Genomic DNA, 27,676 nt, shown 5'->3' with positions numbered 1-27,676 from the left:
CCATCTAGGTTTAGAGGAGGAAAACAAGAAAAAAACCCTGTCTCTGCCACCCTTGCAGCAAACAACAAACAGCCTGGTCAGCCCCAGCACATGGCTCGTCAGGGCTCCATTGCGCCCACCACCCAGTCAGCTGAGTGATGGCTGGATCCCCGGCCTCCTGTTGCCCCACTGATCAGCGGGCTGGCCGACTGGAAACACCACAATTGCTGCCTCCTCCATGTCTGCTGCCTCCGCTGGGGAACGCTGGAGTGATGGCTGGATCCCCAGCCTCCTGTTGCCCCACTGATCAGCGGGCTGGCTGACTGGAAACACCACAATTGCTGCCTCCTCCATGTCTGCTGCCTCCGCCGGGGACCGCTGGAGCCTTCGCCACCAAGCAGCTGATCGGTGGTTGGATCGGCCTCCTGGAATACTGCCGATCAGCTGTTCCAGGCAGTGGGCATTGCTGCTGCCATTTTCCGTTGCTGCCTGTTGCCGCTGTCGTGCCAATCCCCCCCCTAGAGGGGGTTTGCCACTGTAAAAGGACCCCACTGTTGCGGCCCAGTCTGTGATATAATATTCACTCCATAAGATACACAGACATTTCTACTCACTTTTGGCGTGGGGGGAAGTGTGTCTTATGCAGTGACAAATACGGTAACTGATGGTGAACTGATGGTGAATACTAATGGTGTCTAATTGTTGCTCCACTTGTTTTGGCACTGCACCTAAGGCGCCTACTACTATTGGTACTACCTTTGCTTTCTTTTGCCACAGTTCTATTTTATTTTATTTTGTTATCTTGCACAATTCTCTCTGTTCTGTTCTCCAGGTACTACCATGTCCATTATGTAAATGTTTTTGCCTTTCTAATTGACAGTTGTTAAGTCTAGCATATTATGAAGCAGGTGCCTCTCTGTTTGAATTCTAAAGTCCCAGAGCATGCTAGTTTCTTTATAGTCTGTGATTTTCTCTATATTATGGTAATTCTTGCTTAAAATGGTATTTATTGCAGATCTTTGAAATTAGCACCATTTTTGCTACTTTGTCCTGCTGTAGTTGCTGTTGTTGTCAGTCAGTGTTGTCAGTGTAATTTTTCTTGCAGCAGCTAGCCAGCTTCTTTACAGAGGTGGCACTTGCTATCTGTTGCTATATTTTCAATTATGGCTTTGTATGAGTTTGTTCTTGTGCAGCCAGAACTGGGCCTTCTGTCTGTTTCATCAACTTTCCTTAGCTATTGCTAGGTCTTGTTATTATCAGTTTTCCATGCTATTTTTAAAAATCTATTGGTCATGTACCGCTTTGTCTTCCCATGCCTTGTTTCTGTCCTTCATTTGATTGTTGTTGCAGGCCAATTTGGTCTCTTCAATACTGAGTAGACCTTCCGGGTATACTAGCTTCGGACAATCTTCTTTACTGTCTTTCAGATATTCTTTCAAATCCTCTTTTTTTTTTACTTCTTCAACTGTCTGATGTATTTGCAACACTCCATACCCATCCATTTTCCTTGGTAAATGAGTCTTCAGCATTGCTCTTAATGAAATCATTGTCATTATTTTTCTAGTCTTCTTATCCAGTTTTTTTATTTCTGCTTGAATCCAGTTCACTATTCAAAATGTGTATCTGATGACTGGAATTGCCCAGGTGTTAATTACCTTGATGATATTTCCTCCACTGAGTTTGGAAGAAGAAATATCATCACAGTTTTTATTATTTCCGTTTGATAATAAGCATGGCACATTTGTCCAGTCCAAACTCCATTGCAATATCTTAGTTCAGGAGTCCCCAAACTTGGCAACTTTAAGACTTGTGGACTTCAACTCCCAGAATTCTCCAGTTGGCACAAGTCTTAAAGTTGCCAAGTTTGGGACCTCTGTGTTAGCTATATAGATGGACAGTATTGAGCAGCGATTCAGACAGTGTTTTTCCATACAGCTACGTCAATGTAATGGAGGTGGGATAATCTGGCAGATATTTTGATGTTTGATAACCATGGCCTGAGTTCTCAGTATTGCTGACAGAGGAATTAGTGCAATGAAAAACAATAGTGGTGAAAGTGAGTCTCCTTGCAAGATTCCTCTCGATATTAATCTCTGTCAATCTATTATCATTGCTTAACAACCATGTCATCTATTGTGCCATTGATCATGGCAGGATGTTGAATGTCTTCCTGTAATCAATACATGCTACATTCATATTGGTATTTCTTCCCTTGCAGTTTTCCAGAATTCTCTTGTCAATTAGGAGTTGATCTTTTGTTCCTCTGCTGTTTGAGCAATTTCGTTTCTGCTCAGATGGAAAAAGTTTTTCAATTGGATGCTGTTAGATTGCATCAGCTACCACACCAGTCAGTAATTTGACAGTTGTTGGTTAATTAGAAAATTGCCCTGTAGTTGCCTGATGCTGCCTCTTTTCCTGGACCTTTCATTATCAGGTAGGTTTTGCCAGATATTAACTACTCTTGCACATTACCCCCCTCCCCAGTAAGTTTGTTAAACTGCTTGGTAACAAGTACATGTATACTGATCAGATGTTTCAACCAAAATCCATGAAATTTATCTTCAACTGCTGCTGACCAATTCTTGATCTTCCTTGCCCTTTTCTCCACCATTTCTACAGTTATTACAAGTTCTTTCATTTCATCTTTCTTATTCTTAACCACCCCCTTTAACTAAGCTGCATTTTTGTTATAGTTCTTATAACTTCACCCGAAACTGCTCTATTTCTTCCTTGTCAGGTCCTGATTGATTCGCTACAGTCTTTCCATTTTTCCATTGATAGATTAGTAGAAATGCTTCTGCTTGGATTGAAATAGGAGATTCTGTCTATAATTTGCAATTTGAGCTTTGTATCTGCTAATCTTGATTATCACTGTTATTTGCTGCTTTATTATTTCCAGTGCTTTCTTGATCTTGCTTGTTTCTAAGTGGTATTTCTTGATTAGGTATTCTTTGGTCTTTTTGTTAAGTTTCTTTTCATTTGGTCTTTTTGTTAAGTTTCTTTTGTTAAGTTTCTTTTCATCTGTTCTAGTTTATTTGAATCTTATCTCAGCTTGCTAATCTTATTTTCCAGCCCGATTTTAGGTTTTGGTAGGGCACAGTTTGCCTTTTTTCTTTGTTGACTTTGCACCCCAGATATTCAATTATCACAGCAGTTTTGCTGTATATTAGTTGGATTGGCAATTTTGGCAACTCAGTCATGACCCTGCTTGTAATCAGTTTGTGTAATTTTATAGTCATTTTGCTACAGCCACTGATCAAATAGTCAATTGATACCTTTATGTTAAAAGAAGGTGAGGTAATAATACCAATAGTAATAGGAATAATAATCACTATCAGTCAATTGGAAAAGGCAGTTTTACTTGGAACGGTTTTATCCAGCAGCAATACCTTTAACATCAAAAATCACCACTGGCCTATCCCAAGACCTTGGGAAGGACTCAGCAGGACAAAAGTCCTAAATCTGGTCTAAATATCTGCCTGATAGTGTGAGCATCCATACTAATTGTAGACAGAGTTTATTAAATGGGAGATAGCCCAGAGAAAAGTGAAATCAAGCAGAAGGAGTGAACTTGAAGAAGAAACTACAAAATAGAGCAATCAGTATTGGTAGTTGGGTTGTATCTTTTTTGGGTGAGGAGGGAGGAGCAGAAATATAAGTAACTCAGAACCATTCAAGTTTCATATACACTATTTGGGAGCAACAGAGAAGCACAAAATTACGATTTCAACTGCAAGCAGTGACAAAAGTGAACAAGCAGTGAACTTGCTTAAATCTGCATCTCCTCAGATGGAGCTTCATTAGCCAGCCAGGAAATTCCTGATCCTGCCAGTTCTTAATCTCAGGTGCTCACTATATAATAGGAAAAGAGATAACTTTTTTTAAAAAATCAGAGAATTATTTGGAGGTAGTTTAACTAGGATTTTCCTGAAATGGGAATATATTCGGGAACTATCTGTGTTTCTCTTGTGTGTCATCTGCTTATGTCTGGCAGCATTGTACTGTACTTCAGCTTATAATAAAGAATACATCCACAAATAAATGACTCTTTTATTTATTTATTTGTTAAAATTAAAATTGTTTTAAAGTAACCATTATGTTTTGTATTTTTAAAAGAAAAGTTAATCAAAAATTTATTTCAGAATGAGTAGATCAATCTATATTCTTTTAAAACTGTGATTTCTTGATTGCGCAATAGGTTTTTAAGTTGAAAACTCATTTTTAATAAAAAAAATAAAATATTTTATATGAATGTTCTCAGAGTGTAGAATTTCAGCTAATAATTTCTGCATACTCACTTTGTAAGAAACTCACTTACCAGAATAATTTTTCTTTTTCTTTTTAGGTAACTTCCTCAAACTAGTTATATTTGGTATGTAACTTTGAAATGAAAATGGAAATATTAGTACTGTTCAATGCTTCTTTGAAAAATCTGCAGTTTACTTTTGGGAAATGCCACCTACTTCTTTATTGGGTGGAACTAGTTCTTCCATTCATTTTAACCCAGATGTCTCAATAGTGCAACCAGGTTTCCTCTCTTAATCTTCTGTGCAGATATGAATAACACAAAACACAATTCTGTCTCTATTGAGATGGTAATAAACCTGTATAGCTGGGGTTTGCCTTAATGTTGTTGGAGTTCTCTGTGATGAGGTTTTAGATACAGTCATTTCATTACCTTGTCAAATAATATTGCAGTAGAAATTCTGAAGAAATTGTTTTTGATGAAGGATACCTTTTGTATACCAGCCCTGTATATGCTTGAGTGGCTTGAATGATACAGGGTGGATGCAGGGGTAGGATTCAAATTTTGTAACAACTGGTTCTGTGGGCATGGCTAGGTAGGCATGACTCTTTTTGCAGCACCCCCCATTTTTTGGGTCTTCTGGGCCTCAGGGGAGCCTACTGTGGGGCATTTTTGCTCCCAGAAGGCTTCCCTGGGGCTCAGGAAGTAAAAAGTGAAGCATAAGGGGTGGGGGTATTTTTTTTACAAGTGATTGATCCTTGATGCTGGTAGATAATTTATTTGATAAGATGGTGCTTGTCTTATCTGCATTTTGATTGCACCCTTTGAGGTTGGTGGAGTTAATAATTATCTGAGATGGTTGATTAGGAAGGTATTGTTCTTTTGCCATTATTGTTTCACTATAGATGGTTATCAATTATTAGTATGTATGCATTTGCTTGCTTACTTACTTGTTATATTTGCAATATGGTACATGGGTGATAATTACCAAAGACTGTCTGACAATTAGGATGGTAGATTTATGATTCTATCTTATCCAGGTGTTTGGCAAAATGCTTTTTGTGAAGGTTTTAACTTTGGATCTTTGTAATGTCCAGTTTTAGGTCTTTATGTCTGCTGTTCACTGCTTCTGAGAATTGTTTTGAAATTTTCAATCTGGCTTCTTCCAAGATTTCCATGTTTCCCAAATAGTTAAACATGTGTCTGTTTTGGTGGAAGGAGATTAATGAAGTATATTTTTTATCACTAGCTGGCATTTGTGAATATGTGTTATTAAACTTCCTGCCACCAAATGTAGTGATCTTTTCCCTGCAGTCCTGTATTCTTCCATTGGTAATGGGTCTTTGGGTTTGCCTAATATGCTTTTCAAAGAACATTTTCATTTGTGTTCCAAAGTTAATCCAAATAGTTGGAGTAGTCTGTTTCTGGTTTCTGATGTGAATTTCTTCACAATTCATACATCAGAGTTGCTATGTGGTAAAGTAGTGAGATGCCCCATTACTGCAACCCAAAATCAAAACTTGAAGAATTCCTCCAGTGCAACATGCTTCTGTTTGTTTTTTAAAAATTGTATCCTTTAATTGCTCTATTTTATTAATGAGATTGATCCAGCAATGTCTCAGATATATCTCTTCAATCAAATCTGCATTCTTGAAATAGTAATTTGCTTTGATTCCAGTACTTTGAGCATTAATATATAAAGAACAAAGGCTGTAAAGCAGGGGTGTCAAACTTGTGTCATCTTGGTGTCCTCACGTGATGTATCGGGACTTTTTTACCTTTGGTAAACCAGATGGAGGCAGGGCCAGCATGTGACACATCCATCCCACAGGGCATGAGTTTGACACCCCTGCTGTAAAGTTATGAGTTAAGTTTCATACTGATTATTCAAATGATTTAATTGTCCACATCATCAGTTAATTTCTGCAATTAACAGGTATTAGGGCTGGAATAGTTTCCACAAAATATCCAGATAACAGATAATAGATAATCAGAGTTGGAAGGAACGTTGTAGGTTACTGTGCTTGATTGACCAGCAAACTCGCCTGACCTGAACCCCATATAAAATCTATGGGGCATTGCTGAGAGAAAGATGAGAGACATGAGACCAAACAATGCAGAAGAGCTGAAGGCTGCTATTGAAGCATCCTGGTCTTCCATAACACCTCAGCAGTGCCACAGGCTGATAGCTTCCATGCCACGCCGCATTGAGGCAGTTAATTGCTGCAAAAGGGTCCCAAACCAAGTACTGAGTACATATGCATGCTTATACTTTTCAGAGGTCTGATATTGTTCTATGTACAATCCTTGTTTTATTGATTGCATGTAATATTCTAATTTTCTGAGATTGTGGATTTAGGCTTTTCATGAGCTGTAAGGCATAATCATCTCAATTATGACAAATCACGGCTTGAACTATCTTGCTTTGCATGTAATGAGTCTATCTCATATATTAGGCTCACCTTTTAAGTTGCATTACTGAAATAAATGAACTTTTGCACGATATTCTAATTCGTCGAGTTTCACCTGTATGTGTACTTTTGGTTTTTCTTGCCTGAGTGAAGGACTTTACTCTTCTCTACATTGAATTTCATTTTGTTAAATATGGCCCAGTGTTCTAGTCTGTTAAGATCTAGCTGTAAGGATTTCACTAAAAGACTGAGTAACATTTTGAATCACATGTTAATTTTCTTGGTTTAAATTATTTTTACTTAGACAAGCGTAATGGCACTTTGTATTTTTTTTTTTTTTCAGCGTGTTCAATACCCGTGTGGATTCTGGCAATCAAAATGTTTTACCAGAAATATGTAGAAGAAAGGTAGAACTTGTTTTATTTCCTGCTTTTTGTTTTTTCTTTTGCTTTATATGGGCACTACAGTATTTTTAGATAGAAAAAAAATGCAGTATCGGTATAAATGCCATTCATGTACAATATGCATATATTGTAATTCCATGGTGGGGAAAAAAGAAAGCCAATAGTAGGCAGATTATGCTAATTTGTGCTTGTATCAATCTATATATATTCCTTCAGAAATTGCTTCTGAACTTGTTTTTGCGTTCATGTGTATTTTTGTTAAAGAAAAAAAGCTACATATGTATTTATATCTATCATGAATTCAAGGATTGTAGTAGGAACACAGAGGCTCATGTGATGTGGATGCTGAGTTAATTTGCAAGCCCACATTTGAAGCTCAAGTTCTGCTGAATATCAGGGAGAGCTCCCATCATTCACACCAGCTCCTGCCTACCAAGCAGTTTGAAAGCCTGCAAATGTGAATAGATAAATAGGTACCAGTTTGGTGGAATCATTAATAATAACATGAAAAGAGCCTCCAAATGGGCATCCCCTGGACAACGGTAATGTCACCAGTCACCAGCTTTCAGTAGTAGTAGTAGTAGGGATTGTAGATTGAAGCAAGATTCACAAACATTGATTCTTATTGGAAAACTTACCAAAAAAATTATCACTCTCCAATATATAGTTGGTATGTTTATCTTGTGTCTACTATTAGCTGTTCATAATTTTCTAAACGCTATTCTGTTTTCCATATTAACCTTTATTCTGACATATTTTATTCTTCTTATAGGTTAGTTCTCTGATATCCTATATTTTTGTACAATTTACAATCTTCTACTCTAGCTTGAGATCTGTTTTAACTTTTTTATGGTCTTAATTCCATACCCAACCAATTCCTTCTCCCTTGGTTGTCTTTATTGCTGACTGGTCTCTGTTATCAATTGTTTCAATGGCTTACAGACAATTAAAGCAAGTGACAACTGGACAATGCAATAGTTTAAATCAATAAAAAATGATACAAAAGCATCTAAGACTTTATCATAAACAGTTCACAAAATTTATAATCGAAATAATCACATCTAATAATGCTCAGTACAACCTTGTACTGTTGAGGCCAAACTGATCTCTGTGAGGATGATATACCACATATCATGGTATCATTCCCAATTGTTCCAGCTTATTCTCTTGTAACCCCTTATTCTCCAATGAATGTAAATACAAACTTTAATTGCCTTCTCTTACTAATGTCTTACTGACTGACATTTGTTCCTTAACAGGTGAACAAGTCAGAGAAAATGAAAAAGAAGAAAGTGCAGACATAGCAACCATAATAGGTGCTTGGCTGCCCGGGACGTGAGTAGACTTTGTTCCAACATGAGAAAATTGAAAGTTGCGTGAGCAATGACATATTCTGCAGTATGTTTAGAGAGTATCCAACGTCATCTCTTTAGTGAAAGAGCTCATCATCAGCAATAACGGTCAGGTAGATTTAATTTATTTTTTCTCTTTCATTCTTTTGGCCCTTAGTTTGTGTAACAGGCTGTATTTTGTTAAAAAACTTAGCAATAGTGGTCGAGCCATCATTCCATGCTGATGGTACATCATGGTTTTAATTGTGCTGATAGTATAAGATTAGAACTTAAATATAATAAATAAAAGTGTATAAAGTATAGATAGTTGTTAATTTAAAACTACATTTAATTATGGTTTAGAATTACAAAGGCCTTGGAAGGAGTACTTTATGGTCAGTAAAATATTTTCAGCCATCACAAAATGTTGCACATTACCTCTGTAGTGGCATGATTATACTCTGGTTGCTTGACAAACTGTTGCATTTACAACCAGTTGCCAAGGACCCCATGATCATGAGATTAACTATTTGCAACCTTTTCTGCCAGCTTCTCCAGAATGGGGAAACCAGCAGATAAGATTGCAAGCTGCTGCCATCTGCTGAGAGAATTCCCTCTGACTGAAAGAGCTGCTTCCCAAGGAGAGCTGAACGCCTATGGCAGGATGCAGAAATGTTGCTGAAATAGTGAAGATTTTATTTTATTCTTGTACCCTGCCAAATGAGTTTCTTTGTATTTCCTTGAATTTAAAGTATATACAGAAAGAATGTTTAGGGGCGTGTTTATTACTTGTGATGCTTTTCTCATTCTGAATATTTGAGACTCTGAATACTTGCCAACCAGTTCAGTCACAGTGAATATATAAATACAAAATTTGAATATATAAATACAAAAAGAAAATGCAAAATTTGATGGATCATAGGTGGTATAAGAACAGCTGTGACATCTAAATGCTGAAAATGATTTATTATTAGCGTAAGTAAATATTGTCAATTTTATTACCGAATTTTCAAAAATATTACCCTGCAGATACTCTAATTCAACTGATCAATTTTAATTCATGTTGGTGCTGAAAGTATACAGTATACTCAAATATTCTCTTTGATTTCATTGTATCTTCATTGGTACCTCACAGTATATCTAATGCATGTAAATAAAAGGCTCATATTCCAGACAATATTTATTGAGTACTGAATGGCATTGATTTATATTACCATTGCATTACATGCTACTTTGTTTGCCGTAATGATACTTCTATTACACAGAAAAACATAAAAGCTTTAAAATCTTCAAAGGTGAGAAATGTGAAGCATACAGATGCCCTAAAACTGAAGAAGAGAGTTTTGTTTCCCTGCTCCTTCTTCTTGTTACTTATCTCCTCAAAATATGTCTTTGATACTTTTTGTGTGTTTTGTATAATACTGTTTCTAAGCACTCTAGAAAGATGTTAACTGCTCTGGCTGTTTGGGGCAGGAATATTGAAAATATGCCAGGAGCAATCATGAACATTTTATTGTCATCTTAAAAAGTTTTATTCTGGATCCTATAGAATGGATTCTACAGAGTGCATTACATAACACACCTTATGAAAGGTATATTTTCATAGCATTTTAATGTTAAATATTTTTATTGTTTTTCCCTCCTAGTATACAATTCCATTTATTTTTGAGTTTTTTGTTTGTACTTTAATCTTTGCTTTTAGAGAAAATTATAACGAAATAAAAATATATTTATTTGGCAGGGGGTGTGCATAAGCGCACCAACGTGCCTACCGTCCCTGTCCTATTGTTTCTTTTATTTTTTATTTTTCTAATATGTATCCATGTATTCATAACTATGTTTTTACTTATACCTATTATCTTGTAAGCAATTGACAAAAATAAATAAATAAATAAAAATATTTATTTGGCTTTAATAGGTTCTCTGGCTGGTATCCTGTTGCTTTTCCTCGTGTTTGGTGGAGTGATATGGATTGTTTTTAAAAGAATGGTGAATACTTCATATATTTACATTCATTATTTATACTGAATAAGTAATTAAAATGCTTCCAGCCCAATTCTATGAGCCTTTCAGCAGAAGCTCCTAGGAATTTGTAACTTAATTCATACGGAAGACCTAATCTCTATTTGATTTTTTTCAAATCTTTGTCTTAGCCCTCAAGACACTTGTAATTATGATTGGGAATTTGATGACTCTTTATACATGCCTCAGCAATAATCTTCAATGCAATTTTGTATCCAATTTTTTTGATAAATATTTTTTAGTATTTGGTGCTGATTTATCCTTCAGCCAAATATGAATCCACATTTAGCTTAAAACGCAGATATAAAACAAACTGATTTTCCCATATAATGCCCACAAATTTAAATATTTTTAAATATTTAAATATTTTTGGGAAAAAATAAATGAGGTTTGACTGACACAATGGATTCTACTTATTTGCTACTAAAACAAAGAATATCGGATGAGAATACATACCACTTCATAGGTTCTAAGCTGTTGCATAGCATTTCACCGACAAACTCACCTGGATTTGTCAATGTTTTGGTGCTTCTCGTGGTGATAAGGATACTGTTTGCCCTATTATTTGGGACTCTTTCAGGTTTGTAAACACCAAGGAATTGAAAAAAGGTACTGCCTAGACTGCTTTGGCTGTATGTGGTTTGGTCTCATGCCGATCCTTGCTATTGCAAGGAGTTTATGGAAAAGTGACCACTTGGATTCCTCAGATATTTAATGCCTTCATGAGGGAAAGCTGTTAGCAGCATTGAAGGAGGTTGTGGTGCATCCATTTCCAAGGAGATCATCTCTGGACTCCTCTGTCCGAGATAACAATTATCATTTAAGCATGTGGATGAAGCTGAAACTAGAAGGTACTGCTTAGTTAAAGTGACAGTACTGAGATATGAAGTCCCAAAAGACATTGAGTTAGCCATTGTCTTGATGGCTTTCAGAGGTTATTAAAGCTGTTTTTTTCTGGTAAACATTTCAAATATCCAGAACATGCTAACAATTTGATAGGTATTTTCATTAAGCAAATGCTCTTACTATTTATCTTGAAAAACTAGTCTGAATAGATGGTTAGATGTCATTGGCTACTGAATATTTATAGTTGCAATTTGTGACAATACCAGGAGTGGGATTCTACTGATTCTATAGAACCCCTTGTTAACTTTCTAAGTAGTTTGGAGAACAGTAGTTAGAAGCAATCTCCATTTGTTTTTTCTCACCCTTATTACATTCTTGGCAGATGGCCATGACTTCCTGTGCTGAAGCTTGTGAGGCTTGGCTTTCTTAAAGGGGAAGGGTTGTTTTAAGATTTTTTACACTGCTGTTAGGAGAAAATACTTCCCTGGACAATCAGCACTTTGAAGAAGTAATTGAATAATGAAACAAAGCTTTTAGTGACAGGGAACCAAGATGAGTGACATTCAGCAAGGCTTCTTGGCTATCTAGAAGGATTGACATTCAAACATGAGTTTATATACCCTTTCTGGGTTTTGGTCTAAAACTGGTTTTTGGTGAAGGTTAATTCTGTGCTTGGTGAAGTTTAATCCTGTGTTTATTGATGTGATAATTTTCCCAATTCAGCTTCAACAAGCAACAGTTACTGTTGTGATTTAATTATTTGTATTGTGTTTGAATTTTTTCTTGCCTCATGGTTTCTTTTTCTATTTGGGGAGGGGGTCTTCCTTCACTGCTTTAATACTATCTGGCACTGTCCTTTTGGGGTATACTTCCAAGAGGCAGGATGCAAGCTTGGCACTGATTTTTTTTTACTGCCTTTCTGGGGGGGCATGTGACCTTTCCTTAAATCTGGGTGATCTCCTTAGGGTATCTTGTGAGGTGAGACCAGCTGGTATTTTTAAGTGTTCAAATGGATCTAACGATTACTTCTCTTGGGTGTGTTCTTTCTGGAGAGCTTAAATAACCTCTCTGCTAAAGGGTTTCACTTTATGAGCAAGAGTTAGCTGCTTGATAGTTATCACTGTGTTTTAACTATTTTCATTCCTCAAGGTGCTCTGGCACCCTGCCTGATTTGTAACTCTGGCTTGCAGGTATTTTTAATCTAATGATTGGTATTTAGGGCAGCTTTTTCCAAACAAAGAAGGTTTTTTTTTATTTTTTGTACAGGTAATCCTTGACTTACAACAGTTCATTTAGTGACCATTAAAAGTTACTATGGCACTGAAAAAAGTGACTCATGACCATTTTTCACACTTATGACCGTTGCAGCATCCCCACTGTCATGAGGCCAGGCAAGGAGAAACGCTCCTTAACATGAGTGATGGCAAGTTGGCCACCCACCCTGTCACATGACCACCAAGCCACACCCACAGAACCAGTTGTTAAAAAAACTGAATCCCACTCCTGGGCAATAACAACTAACCATTTCAATTTGTAAAACCTAAAGTTCCTATATTAATAACAATACTTTATTCATTTGCTAATTTGGTATATGTACGGAGATATATTTTCTAAATGCTGAGTGTTCATTACATGCATTTGAGTTCTTTTGGGGGGAGGGGGAGATAAAAGCTCATGGCACCTTCAAGGTAGATTGTAAGTATTTGCTCATATGCATGCATACTCATTATATTAGGTGAATTGATTCATTTCTAAGTATATTGAAATGTTCTACTAGCTAATAAGCAAACAAAAGCAAACAATTCCTCTTACATCAGCAAACCCAGTTGAGTTTTTCTTTCAGTAAAAAAGTATTGTTATATAAGATTGGCCTTATAGAATAGCTTTCATTCAATCAGGGCTAAACAAAATAAAAGCAGTATTTTATCTAATGGTTTCAGGGTAGCAGAAGAGTGTTTGTATAATAGATAATTGACATCTGGTTCTCTCCATGTTTCAGTTCTATCTGTGATGTATACAGACCTGGATAGAGTCATCTTTTGTTGTATCACTTTTTAATCTTATTTTCAATTAACATTTCAGCTCTTGCTTAATGATAGCTTTGTTGATGCTTTCTTTTGTACATCCAGTGCTGTAATTCTTGCTCCTAGAACACTGATTTCAAATGGTGCTTAGATACAGATGGAAACATCAAGGCACCATGTTGTTTCCAGAGGAAGACACATTGTTGTTTCCATGTTCAGCATCCATGTATTTTATAGGAAATTGTCCTGCAAGTTTCCTAGAAGGAAATTCTTTTGTTGTATTCTGTTAATACATACCATAGCAAAAGTAGGTAGCAACATTTCATTCAACATAATGCTTAAAAACTGAGAATGTTCCAGTGACACTCTTTAAGGTGAGCCTCCTCCTCCTTGGGAATGAGATTGACCTTCACCTGAAGAAGCACACTGAGGAATTTGCAGATTTTCTGGAAGACAAAATTGCTCAACTTCCTTCCCAGTTAGATGCAGGCGTGGTTTCTGGACTAGTGGAAGCTCCTGAGGAAGTGGACAGGATCCTAGGGAGTATGCGCGCAAGCATCTGTGTTTTAGATCCATGTCCCTCCTGGCTTTTTTAGATTTTTTTTACATTTTATTTGATTTGTCAATCGCTTACAAGATTCAGGCATAAGAATAAATATAATTTTGAATACATGAGATAGATATTTATAAGAAAAATAAAAAACAATAGGACAGGGATGGGTTTCCAGGAGGTGACAGGTGGGTGGACTCTGGTGGTGATTAATGCTTCTCTACAAGAGGGGGCAGTGCCCCAGCACTTTTAGATTGTGGTCCGCCCTCTTCTTAAGAAGCCATTGCTGGCCTCCACACAGTTGGATAATTTCCGACCTGTTTCCAATCTTCCCTTTTTGGGGAAGGTTGTTGAGAAGGTGGTTGCGCAGCAGCTCCAGAGGTTTCTGGATGAAATGGATTATCTTGACCCCTACCTGTCAGGATTCCGACCTGGATTTGAGACAGAAACGGCATTGGTCACACTTTTGGATGATCTCTGGTGGGTGTGGGATGGGGGTAGTGCATCCATCCTTGCTATACTTGACCTCTCAGTGGCTTTCGATATCATTCACCATAGGATTCTCCTGAGGTGGCTACGGGGGATGGGAGTGGGAGGCCTTGTGCTGTCCTGATTCACTTCCTTCCTCTACAGCTACTCTTAGTCAGTGTTGATAGGAGGGGAAAGATCCAGCCCTTGCCCACTGTTTTACGGGGTTCTGCAGGGCTCGGTACTCTCTCTACTCCTATTCAACATTTATATGAAGCCGCTAGGTGAGATCATCTGTCACCATGGACTGAGGTATCTGATGATACTCAGCTGTATGTCTCCATCTGTGGTGAGTTAAGTGTTGCTATGTCCTCCCTCTCGCAGTGCCTGGCGGCTGTTAGGGGCTGGATTCACCTGAAACAAAACCCTTGCAAGACCAAGTGGCTCTGAGTTTGGGGTTCGTTGGCTCTGGGAGAATTGCCACCATTGGTCTTGGATGGGGTGGCACTACCCCAAACAGACCCTGTGCATAATCTAGGGTTTTCCTGGACTCACAACTCCTGCTCAAGGAACAGGTGGCACTTGTGGCCAGGAGGGCCTTTGCATAACTTCAGGTTGTGCACCAGTTATGCCTTTTCCTGGACCAATGGTCCCTACTCACAGTTACTCATGCCCTAGTCATTTCCCGTCTTGATTATTGCAATGCACTCTACATGGGTCTGTCCTTGAAGAACATCTGGGAACCCAGTTGGTGCAAAATGCAGCGGCCTGCATGGTATTGTGCAGACCCTGATGTGCATATGTTTCACCTCTCCTGCGGGAGCTTCATGGTTGCCAATTTGCTTCTGGGTGCAATTCAAGGTGCTGGTTGTCACCTTTAAAGCCCTTCATGGCTTGGCACCAGGTTATCTGAGGGAACATGTTTCCGGTCACATTTAACTGACCCATTAGAGTGGGGGTGGTGGTTAGGGAATGCTGCAGGTCCCATCCTTGAAGGAGATACACCTGGTGGGACCCAGAAGAAGGGTTGCTCCCTCTCTCTGGAACATCATTCCCCCAGAGATTAGAATGGCCCCCTCTCTAATACTCTTCTAGAAGACACTGAAGACCTGGTTCTGCTAGCAGGCCTGGGGAATCCAGAGCAGGAAGTTGAAAAAGGAACATAAGTTATGCTATACAAAGATAAGAACAAAGGGGACTAAGGAACTTGTCATAAGAAAAAAAGTAAAGCTGAAGGAATATTTTCCAAGTAGTTAGTGAGGACTGAATATGCTCTGTTCCACAGAATGTTATTGTACCAATAACTGTATCTCCCATGATCTTTGCTTATTTTCTCATAACTTCTACCCTTTCCTTTGTCAGAAACAAAATGGTCATGTAGGAAAAATGGAATTTCTACCTAGAAGCAGTCTATCTCATTTCTTTATTTTAATGCATGTAAATAAAAGGCTCATATTCCAGACAATATTATTTATTGAGAACTGAATGCCATATCCATTTTTGGTTTCACAACTTAGTTGAACAAACATAACATCCTATTTAGATGGCTCATACCAGAAGGGATGCTGATATTGTGGCAGGATAAAAAGTTTAGAATAGATAGCATAGACAAGGTGAGGGAATTTTTCGACCTCTATGTATTATCAGAAGAAGATAGACCAGTAAAGAACAAATTGAGAGTAGGAGCCAGAAGGAACAATAGTCAGAGGAAAGAGAAATAGAGCATGAGGAAAAGGAAGAAATCGGACGACAAAAAAAGAGAGGGCGTAAGAACAAGGCAACAAAGAGAAACAAGAGCAAACAAACATCAATAAATACCACATACAAAGTAGGATGGAAGAAAGAATTAAATTAATCTCCATTAATGTCAATGGCTTAAACTCACCAATAAAAAGGAAAAAAATATTAACTAGAGAAAAAAATATAGATATTACATGCTTCCAGGAAACACATATTCAAAGACACCATAGTAAATTATTAGAATCAACAAAATTGGGGGAATTGTATGTATCTTTGGCCCAACAAAAAAAATGGAGAGACAGCGGTATATGTTAGAAAGCAATTACAATCTAAACAGGTCTATGCAGATGAGGAAGGTAGAATTCTAATGTTGGAAATATTTATAAACTATAAAAAATATTAACAGTCATATATGCACTGAATGAGAAACAGGAAGAATTTTACAATAAATTATATAGGGACTTATTAGAATTGGAGTATGAAAATGTATGTCTGGTAGGTGATTTTAATGAGATAGTGAATCCAAAAAGATTACGTGAGTAATAACGTAGACAAAAGAAAAAAGAAAACACTACCAAAAATATTCTATCAAATGATAGATGAGTTGGGATTAAGAGACATATCGAGGGAAATAAATCCAGACAAAAAACAATATGCCTACTATTCAACACCACATAATCATGGTATGGGATATGATATGGACAAATGTGGAAATAGAGCAAAATATAAAGGAACTGGAAATTGAAATAAATACATGGGCAGACCACAACCCTATCAAAATAAGTTGGAAAGGACTGAAAAAGTGAAGATGGATGTTAAATCAGGAAATTCTAAAAAAAAAAAGAATGTTTTAAGATAACGGAACAGAAATTAGAGCAATTTTTGAAGAGAAAATAATAAACAGCAAATGTCAGCTCAAAATCTATGGGACACTATGAAGGCATACATAAGAGGTTTAGCAATTTCATATACTGCACAAAGCACAAAGACGTAAAGAAAAGAATTGAATGACATTGATTTATACTGCCATTGCATTACATACCATTTTCTTTGCCATAATGATACTTCTATTCCTCGGAGAAACATAAAAGCTTTAAAATCTTCAAAGGTGAGAAATGTGAAGCATACAGATGCCCTAAAACTGAAGAAGAGAATTTTGTTTCCCTGCTCCTTCTTGTTACTTATCTCCTCAAAATATGTCTTTGATGCTTTTTGTATGTTTTGTACGATACTGATTCTAAGCACTCTAGAAAGATGTTAACTGTTCTGGCTATTTGGGGCAGGAATATTTAAAATATGCCAGAAGCAAGTATGAACTTAAATAGTTTTATTTTGGATTCTATAGAATGGATTCTACAGAGTACATTATATTTTCATAGCATTTTAATGTTAAATATTGTTATTGATTTTTTTTCCTCCTCGTATATTATTCCATTTATTTTGGAGTTTTTTGTTTGTACTTTAATCTTTGCTTTTAGAGAACATTATAACTAAATAAAGAAAAAGGTATTTATTTGGCTTTAATAAGTTCTTTGGCTGGTATCCTGTTGCTTTTCCTCATGCTTAGTGGAGTGATATGGGGAGTACTTTATATATTTACATTCATAATTTATACTGAATAAGTAGTTAAAATGCTTCCAGACCAATTCTATGTGCCTTTGAGCAGAAGCTCCTAGGAATTTGTAACTTAATTCATACGGAAGACCTATTTGATTTTTACAAATCTTTGTCTTAGCCCTCAAGACAGTTCTTGTAATTATAATTGGTAATTTGATAACTTTCTCTTTATACATGCCTCAGCAATAATAATCTTCAATGCAATTTTGTATCTATTTTATTATACTAAATATTTTTGGTATTTGGTGCTGATTTATCCTTCAGCCAAATATGAATCCACATTTAGCTTAAAATGCAGGTATAAAACAATCAGTGTGATTTTCCCATATAATGTCCACAAATTTAAATATTTGGGGGGGGAAAAATGAGGCTTGACTGACACAATATATTCTAGTTATTTGCTACTGAAACAACGAATATTGGTTGAGAATGCTGATAATGAATGGCAGTCACAATTTGAGATGATATAAATATCAACACGTAACATGTATTCTGAGAGAAATTTTATGAGGTTTTGCCATTTCCATCAGTAGCGCTCCATCACTGCTCACCCTCTGTTTAGTTTAACACTGGACAACCCATGATCTATGAGGTTACTGTTCCAGAGAATACTTCCTTACCTAAAAAGAGAGTCAGAATTAGCATAGCTGGGCAAAAAAAAATAAAAATCAGCCAGAGTGATGACTTCTGATTTTCCCACTGAACTTCCTTATGAAATCAGAAATCTTCCCTCCCACCCTCTCCCTCCCCTTCCAGTTACATACCACTTCATAGGTTCTAAGCTTTTGCACAGCACTTCAATGACAAACTCACCTGGATTTGCCAATGTTTTGATGGCTCTCGTGGTAGTGATAAGGATACTATTATTTGGGACTCTTTCAGGTTTGTAAACACCAAGGAATTGAAAAAAGTACTGCCTAGACTGCTTTTGCTGTATGTGGTTTGGTCACATGCCAATCCTTGCTATTGCAAGGAGTTTATGGAAAAGTGACCACCTGGATTCCTCAGATTTTTAGTGCCTTCATGAGGGAAAGCTGTTAGCAGCATTGAAGCAGGTTGTGGTGCATCCATTTCCAAGGAGATCATCTCTGGAGCCTCTGCTCCTAGAAGTTCATAGAATGCTTAAAGTGACAGTACTGAGATATGAAGTCCCAAAGGACACTGAGTTAGCCATTGCCTTGATGGCTTTCAGAGGTTATTAAAAACTATGTTTTTTTCTAGTAAGCATTCAAATATTTCTAATCTATTGTGGAATCACTTTTTTCTTTTGTGCTTATGTGATTTTTTTTGTTATGCTGTTTATTGGTACAGAAAGATGCATACAGTAGCATTAGTTAAGAATGAACTCAAGAGCTTTTGAAATTCCAACAAGTGCTTGAGGAAACATCTTGAACTCAGTACTAATTCATTTTTCTAGATAGAAATTCAATGTGTGTTCACTAGTGGCAAAATACAGAAATTAGCTACTGTACTTTTTACAAAAATCAGGCAATACCTGTTGGAATTACACTTTGATATCAAATATTATTTTTTTAACGTTTTGTACACATTTTTTCACTGGTTAAACAAAGATTTTTTTAGGATGGCAAAGTTCCACAATAGAAGCAGCCAGATATTTTAAATATATGTAAATCAGTTTTCTATTACAATTTAAGGCAATTTTAACAAATGCATCAATAACATATAAAATAATTACAATAGTGATAAAAATATTAAAATTTAAATAAATAAAATGTTTGTCTGCTATTAGCTGAAGATGTATGGTGGAAATATATGAACATCTCCTGTTTGTCTCTATTTCGTTGTCAATCTCTAATGAAAAATTATTGAACCACCCAAAAATAGAATAGAAAACACAATTCTTTTTCTGTATGTTTATTATCCATTTAGTCTCCATTTTTTTTCTTAACCTCTTTTCACATCAACTATTACTTTGTCTCTCTTATCCCGAGTAAAACTGCCTCCGGGACTTTATACAGCCAAATCTGATAGCCTAAACAGTGTCTTACTCTTTCCAATGTAGGGAATATAGTGATTAGAAAGTAAAATCATTACAATGCTTGAGAGACATCAGTTGTTTGCTGAGATGTGTGGTTATAGAAATAACAAAATACAATACAATACAATACAATACAATACAATACAATACAATACAATAAAATAAAAAATGATCTAGAGGAATTTTTCAAAGGACAGTTCAGCCCTGGGAAAGATGCCCCTCAGCCATTCTATCTTCTCACTTATTCACAGATATCATATTTAGTAACTTTACTACCTGATAATTCTCCTGTTTGCATAATTTGCAGAGTTCTTTGTAAAAAAATTAAAAATATCCAAAAACAATTTAGTAACTTTGAACTGCTTGTCAGTCTCCCTTTCGCCTTCCCCAGATGGTGGCAGTAGCAGCCTACAGATAAATATCTTCAATTTTCTTTTACCTTATTCTTAACCTTAAAAGCTTCCTGAAAAATGTGAAAGCTGGAATGTAAAAGTTCATCTCTATGGAGCTGTTTGGGACAGTTCTATGAAGTCTGTCCTTGCAGCATATTTGCCATTGTATATCATTAATGTTTATACATTAGCAATTTAGTGTAGCTTACTTCTAAAAATATTAAATTTTACACACAAAAAAAATTACTATCTCAATGTGTAACAGGACTGCATAACATTAAAGAAATCTAAATTATAATTTAATAGAAGTATTTGTTAGTATGAAATTCACAATGGAGAACAGGTTTCTGTAAATGCAAGCAACAGAAAAGGCATTATTTCTATCACAGTACATGGTATGTCACTTCAATACCCTTTTAACCAAAATTATCTTAAAGTATGTCCAGCACTTCCATCACAGTTGCTTTTCCCCCTACATCATAACCGATTTCAAATGGTGCTAGACAAAAACTAAGACTCTGAACACCAAGAGAAATCGGTCAGCCTGTGTAAGAGATGTTTTCCTGAGTCAACATTGGTTGTTAAAGCGCTATAGGTTATGCAGAACATGCTAACAATCTGGTATTTTCATTAAGCAAATGCTCTTTAATATTTATCTTGAAAAATTAGTCTGAATAGATGGTTAGATGTCATTGGTTAATGTTTATTTGCAATTTGTGACTTAATACCAATTAAATGTAAACACTAACCATTACAATTTGTAAAACCTAAAGTTCCTGTTTTAATAACAATACTTTATTCACTTGCTAATTTGGTATGTGTACTGAGATATATTTTTTAATGCTCAGTGTCCATTACATGCATCTGCTTTTTGGGGGGGAGGGAGATAAAAGCACATGGCATCTTCAAGATAGACTGTAGTGCAGTGATGGCTAACCTATGACACGTGTGTCATTCGTGACACACCGAGGCACTTTGACTGACACGCCCGTTGGTGTGGGGAAAACCTGTACATTTAGAGGCTGCCTGTGCTCTGCTCCAATCCCTGTTCCCTGCTTGTTGTGTGGAGGCGTGGTGTCACCGCTGCCGCAAGATCTTTGCAGCAGAGAACCAGTTTTAACCGCCATAAACTGAGGTTTGTCGGTTTCATTACCTCAGGAACGCTACAGGAGGAAAGGAGATCCATGAGATTCACAGCCCCGTAAGGTGTCCTTCCGATCCCCACATCCTGCACCTGCAGCCCTGAGACCAGGGAGACGAGTTTCACAGCCCTGTGTGATCACCCCAGCCCAGTCCGTCATAAACCAAATTATTGATATTTCTTGAAGTGACACACGACCCTAGGAAGGCTACATTTTTTCCCGATTTTCGACACACCAAGCTGAAAAGGTTAGCCATCACTGCTGTAGTGTATGTTCATATACATGCATACTCATTAAGTTAGATGAATTGATTCATTTCTAAGTAAGTATATTGAAATGTTCTACTAGCTAATAAGCAAACAAAAGCAAACAATTCCTCTTACATCAGCAAACCCAATTCAGAGTTTTTCTTTCAGTAAAAAAGTATTGTTATATAAGATTGGCCTTTTTAGAACAGCTTTGATTCAATCAGGGCTAAACAAAATAAAAGCAGTATTTTATCTAATGGTTTCAGGGTAGCAGAAGAGTGTTGTGTATAATAGATAATTGACATGTGGTTCTCTCCATGTTCCAGTTCTACCTGTGATGTATAGACCTGGATAGAATCAGCCTTTGTTGTATCACTTTTTAATCTTATTTTCAATTAACATTTCAGCTCTTGCTTAATGATAGCTTTGTTGCTGCTTTATTTTCTACATCCAGTGTTGTAATTCTTGCTCCTAGAACACTGATTTCAAATGGTGCTAGATACAGAGATGGAAAAATCTAAGCCACCATGTGAAACCAGCTTCCAGAGGAAGACACAATGTTGTTTCCATGTTCAGCATCCATGTATTTTATAGGAAGTTGTCCTGCAAGTTTCCTAGAAGGAAATTCTTTTGTGGTTTCTGTTTAATACATACCATATCAAAAGTAGGTACAACATTTCATTCAACATAATACTTAAAACTGAGAACATTCTATCTGGTAAAGAAATAGATTTAAGAAAGAAGTATAATTAAATTATTAGCATGTGAAGCTTGCAGTTCCTTCTTATATGTATAGCGTATAAAAACTCACATTACTATAGCATATTAAAATTAACGCCCATTAACTGTGTCCAGTAGAATGTTCTATTATCAGAACAAATTATTCCTTCCAATGTATCCAAGATCATTATCCCAAAATACAAATGAGAAATGCTGTTAGGCGACAGAATCCAATCTTCTGCTTAAGGCAGAAATTCAAATTGAAACCGTACCAAAAAATGCCTGACTAGCATCAACTTAAACATTTACAATGAAGGGAAGCTATCACACCTACAGTGAATTGGTTCTCAGAATGGACCTCAAAAGTTCAGGGAGTATAAAAGAGAAAAAGGAGTGTGACATAACAAAGCATAGAACCAATTAAGAAAGTAATTCTCCTTATTACTTTTAAATTCTCCTCAAGTTACTGCTCTTCCAAAAGTCTGTAGAGATTTTATTATTTATTTGATTTGTCAATTGCTTACAAGATAATAGATATAAACATGAATACGAACACAGAAAATAGGTACGAATAAATGGGGACAATACGACAGGGACGGTAGGCATGATGGTGCACTTATGCGTGCCCATACAGACCTCTTTTTCAGTCATCCTGCTCATGGTTTTCCCAAAGGTGCTTTTTCAGGAGGCAACTGGACTTTCTTGTTTTGAAGATATTTCAGTTCTCATCCAAGAAGTTTCTTCAGCTCTGAGAGGATAGTGGGGAATGGAAGAATTTATATTCCTTGAAGACAGATCCTTTTAGAAGGTCACTGAAGCACTTGGAGGTTTATCTGTGTCCTCAGGGTCACCTGAATAGTGCTCCTGGTTCCCGTAGTCTGTAATTTTTCCTCTGGAAATCCATTCCTACTCCCACACCATTCAAAGGGTGTTCATCTCAAATTGTATAGCTAAAAGTCTGTAGAGATTCGCAGTCATTCAGGTTATGGCTGAAGAAGCTTCTTAGAAGAGAAGTGAAACATCTTCAAAACAAAAAACAAGAAAAGTATAGTTGCCTCCTGAAAAAAACAACTTTGCTCTTCCAGAGGTATTTTGGATACTCAGAGGACATGAAGAAAATTCTTTAATTTTGCAACATATAGGCAGATTTAAGCATAGTTTCAATCGGGAAAATGTGACATTTCTAGACCAGCCAAGTCCAAAACTGCCAGGATATTTCTAGAAGCCTGGCACTCTGACAAATCAGCCACCAATAGACACATAGACATCTATAGACTGCAAAAGAGACAAGCAACCAACCCAAAAGAGAACAAAAAGACTCCAGCACCTCTCCACCAGTAATCGGCACCCAGATCAGCATAGATTAACTCCAAGCGTAAGTTCAGACCATCAATCAAGTAACAATGCCCCAAGAAGAAACTGTCAAAGAGCCATCAGTAAACAGCCCAACCAAAGAATCCCTAAGACAGACAGGCAAGTCACCAGAAAATAAACTGACATCAAACAGCACTCCTTACTGCACTGATGAGGTTAGGGCAATGAAATGTTTGCAAGAAAACAAGCTCACAGATCACCCAGGACCCCTCATTTCAACCCTGAGTTACAAATATTCTCCTTTATTCTCTACCAGAAGCATTGGCATTTCTGACAAGGACCACAACAGGGAGTAGCAACTCCATCATTTACAGTATGATGTTAAGCAAAGCATCATATCACATGATGGAATTACAAAACCTCACTTCTGCTGCGGGTGTTAAATGAAAGTCAACCTGTGGTCATTAAGTGAGACAAGACTGACTTGCATTTCACTGCCAGCTTCCCCATTGATTCTCTTTGTTGAAAGGCAACTGTGAAGCTCGCAAGTGGTGACCATATAACTGTGGGACATTGTACTGGTTGTAAATGCTGATTGCAAAATGTCTTTGTCTCAATCCTGTGACCACAGGGACACCACAATGCTCATTAAGTACAAGGCCACCATCATAACTTTGAATGGTTGCTAATTTGAATGGTAATAATTAAGTAAGGACTACCTGTACTTCAAAATTATTCCTATAGCACTTACCATTTGGTTATCTCTTGTAGTAAGCCACCAAGCATCTAACCAAACTACTTTCTTAAAGTTTTGACTTGTTCATCATTATCACCTTTAGTTGTTCTGCAGTTCTTTTACTGAAAAAAATGAAGTAACATTATGAAATGAGCAAACATTAATGCCAATTCAGATAAGCCCAATACATTCTTCCAATAGCTCCCCATCTTTATTTCTTTTTTCAACCTTTTCTGCCTCTTTTCATTATTGTTCTATATTCTGGATCATTTTTTTTCTTGACGCTTGTTTTTATGTATTACAATCATATCTGGATCAATTTTTTATGCTTTAACTAGGCATTTTTGTAATTCATTCCACACTGAAATTTCACAATTTGAAGCTATTTTTGAAATATGTTTGTTCCTCAGTTATATGATTTCCTTTTATTTCCAGCCATTCCTTCTCCTACAGCTTCATCAGCCCCATTTTCCCTCCCTCAGGTTTTCTTATTCAACATTGTCCTCATCTAATCCCTCATTTTACTCCTTTGTGAACTTTTGCGTATCTCCAACTGTTCCTTTCATTTTCCCACAATTTCTTTTTTTGAAAAATAAAGCAATCATTTTTGAATAACAAAGGCATTATTTTTAATTTTGCTTTTTCTAGGTGATATATTTTGTCTTGATCAATATTTAGCAACTTCTTTCTTCCTTTGTGCATCACTTCTATTTAGATTGGAAGTTTGGAAACATTAATAAATGTTACTAGTTAGGGTATCTAGATAGTAAATTCTCTTCATTGTAACTTTTACTCCCAGATTTTGTAATTAACAATTACCTGATCTTTATTGAATAGTATTCAACTACTTTTTCTGAACTAGACCACTATACATGTGAAGTTTGCCTCAGCTTTCAACTACTCTCATTCTCATTTTATTGGTCATCAACAATTTTGGCAATTATTACAATGCAATTTGCAAATACAACTGTAGTGTAATTTAATTCTTGTGGGTAAGTGATCTAAATGCTAAATAACCATGGCTTTTAAATTAAAAAAAGTCAAATTACTACTATTACTTTTATACTGTGCAAAGCCTTCAAAACTGATATTTTGCAGCATGCAGGACTCTATATTTTCCAATAATGAAAGCATTAAGCATTATTTACAAGATTCATATATATCCTTTGCAAGATGTACTAACCACATCGCTTTACTTTTTTTCAAGCAAAATAAAATGATTGTACATATAAAGTACTTTTCTCAAAAAATATTGAATAGGCTTTTGAAATAACATTGTTTTTAGCAACCTAATCAGTTCTGGAAATCAACTCTGAAGAATTCTATACTGATATGCAGAATAATGATTTTTAAAGATGATGATCAATGTAAGTTAAAATGACTAATTTGTTGAATGTTCACAAAAGTAATTAAAATCATTATGTATCCCTGGCAACCTATTTGCCCTTGAAGGCATGTTTTCACTCAAGAATACTGCATACTGGTCTTTTGGATCATGTCCGGGGCAGTTATAATTGGTATTGAAGTTGGACAAAGTACAATCAGACATTCAACTAGCCTACTAAACATTTGGAAGAAAATGTTTTAGAAGGGAGTTACTATATCACTATTATTTATTTAGTGTCTGATGAGAACATGACAGAAGAAAATAAATATATACTATGTCAGTAAATTGCTCACAAATAAGAAATTATATTTTAGGAAAAAGGAGATTTGATATTTGGTCTTCACCAGAGATATTTTCATTAGAGGAACATTTCAATGGATCAGATTTAATTTTCCCCAAGTGCTCTCCTTTTCTTGGGCAATCTAGCACATTCAAGCCTTTACATGTAGTCCGTACAGGTTTATGACCAATTCTTGCTTTTACAGTTCTCAAAGAGTCTTGTAGTCACATGATCACCACAGTCATAATTCTCAAGCAGCTTGCAAGAAGCAGAATTAATGGAGAATGTGCCTTCTATAAAAGTGTTAGTGTGGGGGCCATTCTAATCTCTGGGGGAATGATGTTCCATAATGAAGATTTAATGATAGCATAAATCTACCTGGCTTATTAAAAATTACATTCATTCTTTAAAATATGGATATATAACTCACTATGACTAGACAAATGAGATAACATTTCTGCTGTGATTGCTGTCAAAGCAAATTAGTTTGATACCAATAATAATTATGCTCAAGTGCTTGGTAATCAATTCCTTGTTTTTCTTCTCAAAAGAGGAAGAAGGATATATTTTTCAGGATCCAATTAAATGTTATTTTCCCACCATATTCATTTAGAGTCCTAAGTAAAAAGTATTTAACCTGTGATCAATATATTCTAGCTTTATGCTTCAAATATTTGGGAATGACACTGTATATGTACATTCTACTTTCATAATTGCTACTGATGAAGGAAACAATTTTTGTATTATATTAAATGCCTGTAATTAAGCATGAAAAATTACATGGATATGCAACACTTATACTACTAACTAAGAAGTATTATTGTGATTTTTTTTTTACATTGTTGTTGCTTATAGGGTAATCAGCATATACAACCCTTTACAAACCAATATACACAAAACAAGGGCTCCCTTTGATTCAACATGTTGATAATCTAAATTGTCAAGAGTAAGTTGGATGGCACGAAACAAGGAAATAAATGAATGGGATCAAATGCTACAATACATTTGAACTACTTGTATTCACTTATTTATTCTTCACTCCTTAAAGAAGAACTACACTTTTTAATTTGCCCCAATGGAGTTTTTTGAGGAAGAGAACTGAAATGACTGAAAGGAACAACAATAATGGCAAAAATGATATTTCAATGTATTCTTGATTAACTCGCTATAAAATAGATAGGTGACATGCAGGACCCATATTTCCTTCTTCCAGGTCTTATTCATAGGAGAGGAATTCCACGTAGAGAAGTATAGGCCACACACCCTAGTGCAGAAACATATTTTCTTCTAGCAGTGATTATATATGGATATTCTACCTATGTTGGAACACAGAACAAGATTGATTGAACACCGAAGGGAGTTTACTTATTGAAAGGACAAAAAATGGTAACTCAATGAAAAATAGTATGAATATCCCACAAATCTGCAACACAAAAACGTTATATCAAGGACTTTTGTTATGTTTAATAAATATTTTAAATTTATGAAGCCTCAGAAGATATGGCATTCTTTACATGTAAACTTACAGAAACAAAAGGAAATGCTCAGTTCTTAAGAAGACATCTACCTATCCCTAACTGCTGCCTTGAATGAGCTGCCTAGACTTTACATGCTGCATTGAAGTGCAAACTATAAAGAAAGACATTTAAATGTATGTAAATAAATGTATTAGGAAGTAGCTTTAAACTTATGAGCATGAAACATCCCTCTCTCACAGTGGAAAGATTTTATCAAGTTCCTTGTCAATCCTGGAATAAACTCATTTGCAGACTCTATTTAAAAGGAACATTCTTCAGACAGATGGTCTTTTAAAAGAACCA

At 36.1% G+C, this 27,676-nt stretch overlaps 1 long non-coding RNA gene across 11 annotated transcripts in view; it reads right to left on the bottom strand.

Moving 5' to 3' along the window:
• Window positions 1-7,274: 7,274 nt before the first annotated feature.
• Window positions 7,275-27,676, bottom strand: part of LOC113444293 (uncharacterized) — a 58,297-nt gene continuing 37,895 nt past the window's right edge. For 9 of the 11 annotated variants that reach the window (XR_015742803.1, XR_015742804.1, XR_015742797.1 and 6 more), the window contains 2 exons: window positions 24,205-24,311; window positions 15,737-18,258 (listed from right to left, as the gene is read on the bottom strand). This is a non-coding gene — a long non-coding RNA (uncharacterized LOC113444293). Of the gene's footprint in view, window positions 10,494-15,736; window positions 18,259-22,775; window positions 23,162-24,204; window positions 24,312-27,676 lie in introns of those variants that run through there. The other 2 variants (XR_015742796.1, XR_015742800.1) reach the window with 2 other exon arrangements.

This window comes from Pseudonaja textilis, chromosome 3, assembly GCF_049901715.1.
Source record: "Pseudonaja textilis isolate UNSWEBS1 chromosome 3, rPseTex1.2, whole genome shotgun sequence".
In the NCBI taxonomy this organism is placed as follows: Eukaryota; Metazoa; Chordata; class Lepidosauria; order Squamata; family Elapidae; genus Pseudonaja; species Pseudonaja textilis.
The sequence above is the reverse complement of the archived record's forward strand: the minus strand, read 5'-3'. Positions and strand labels throughout refer to the sequence as shown.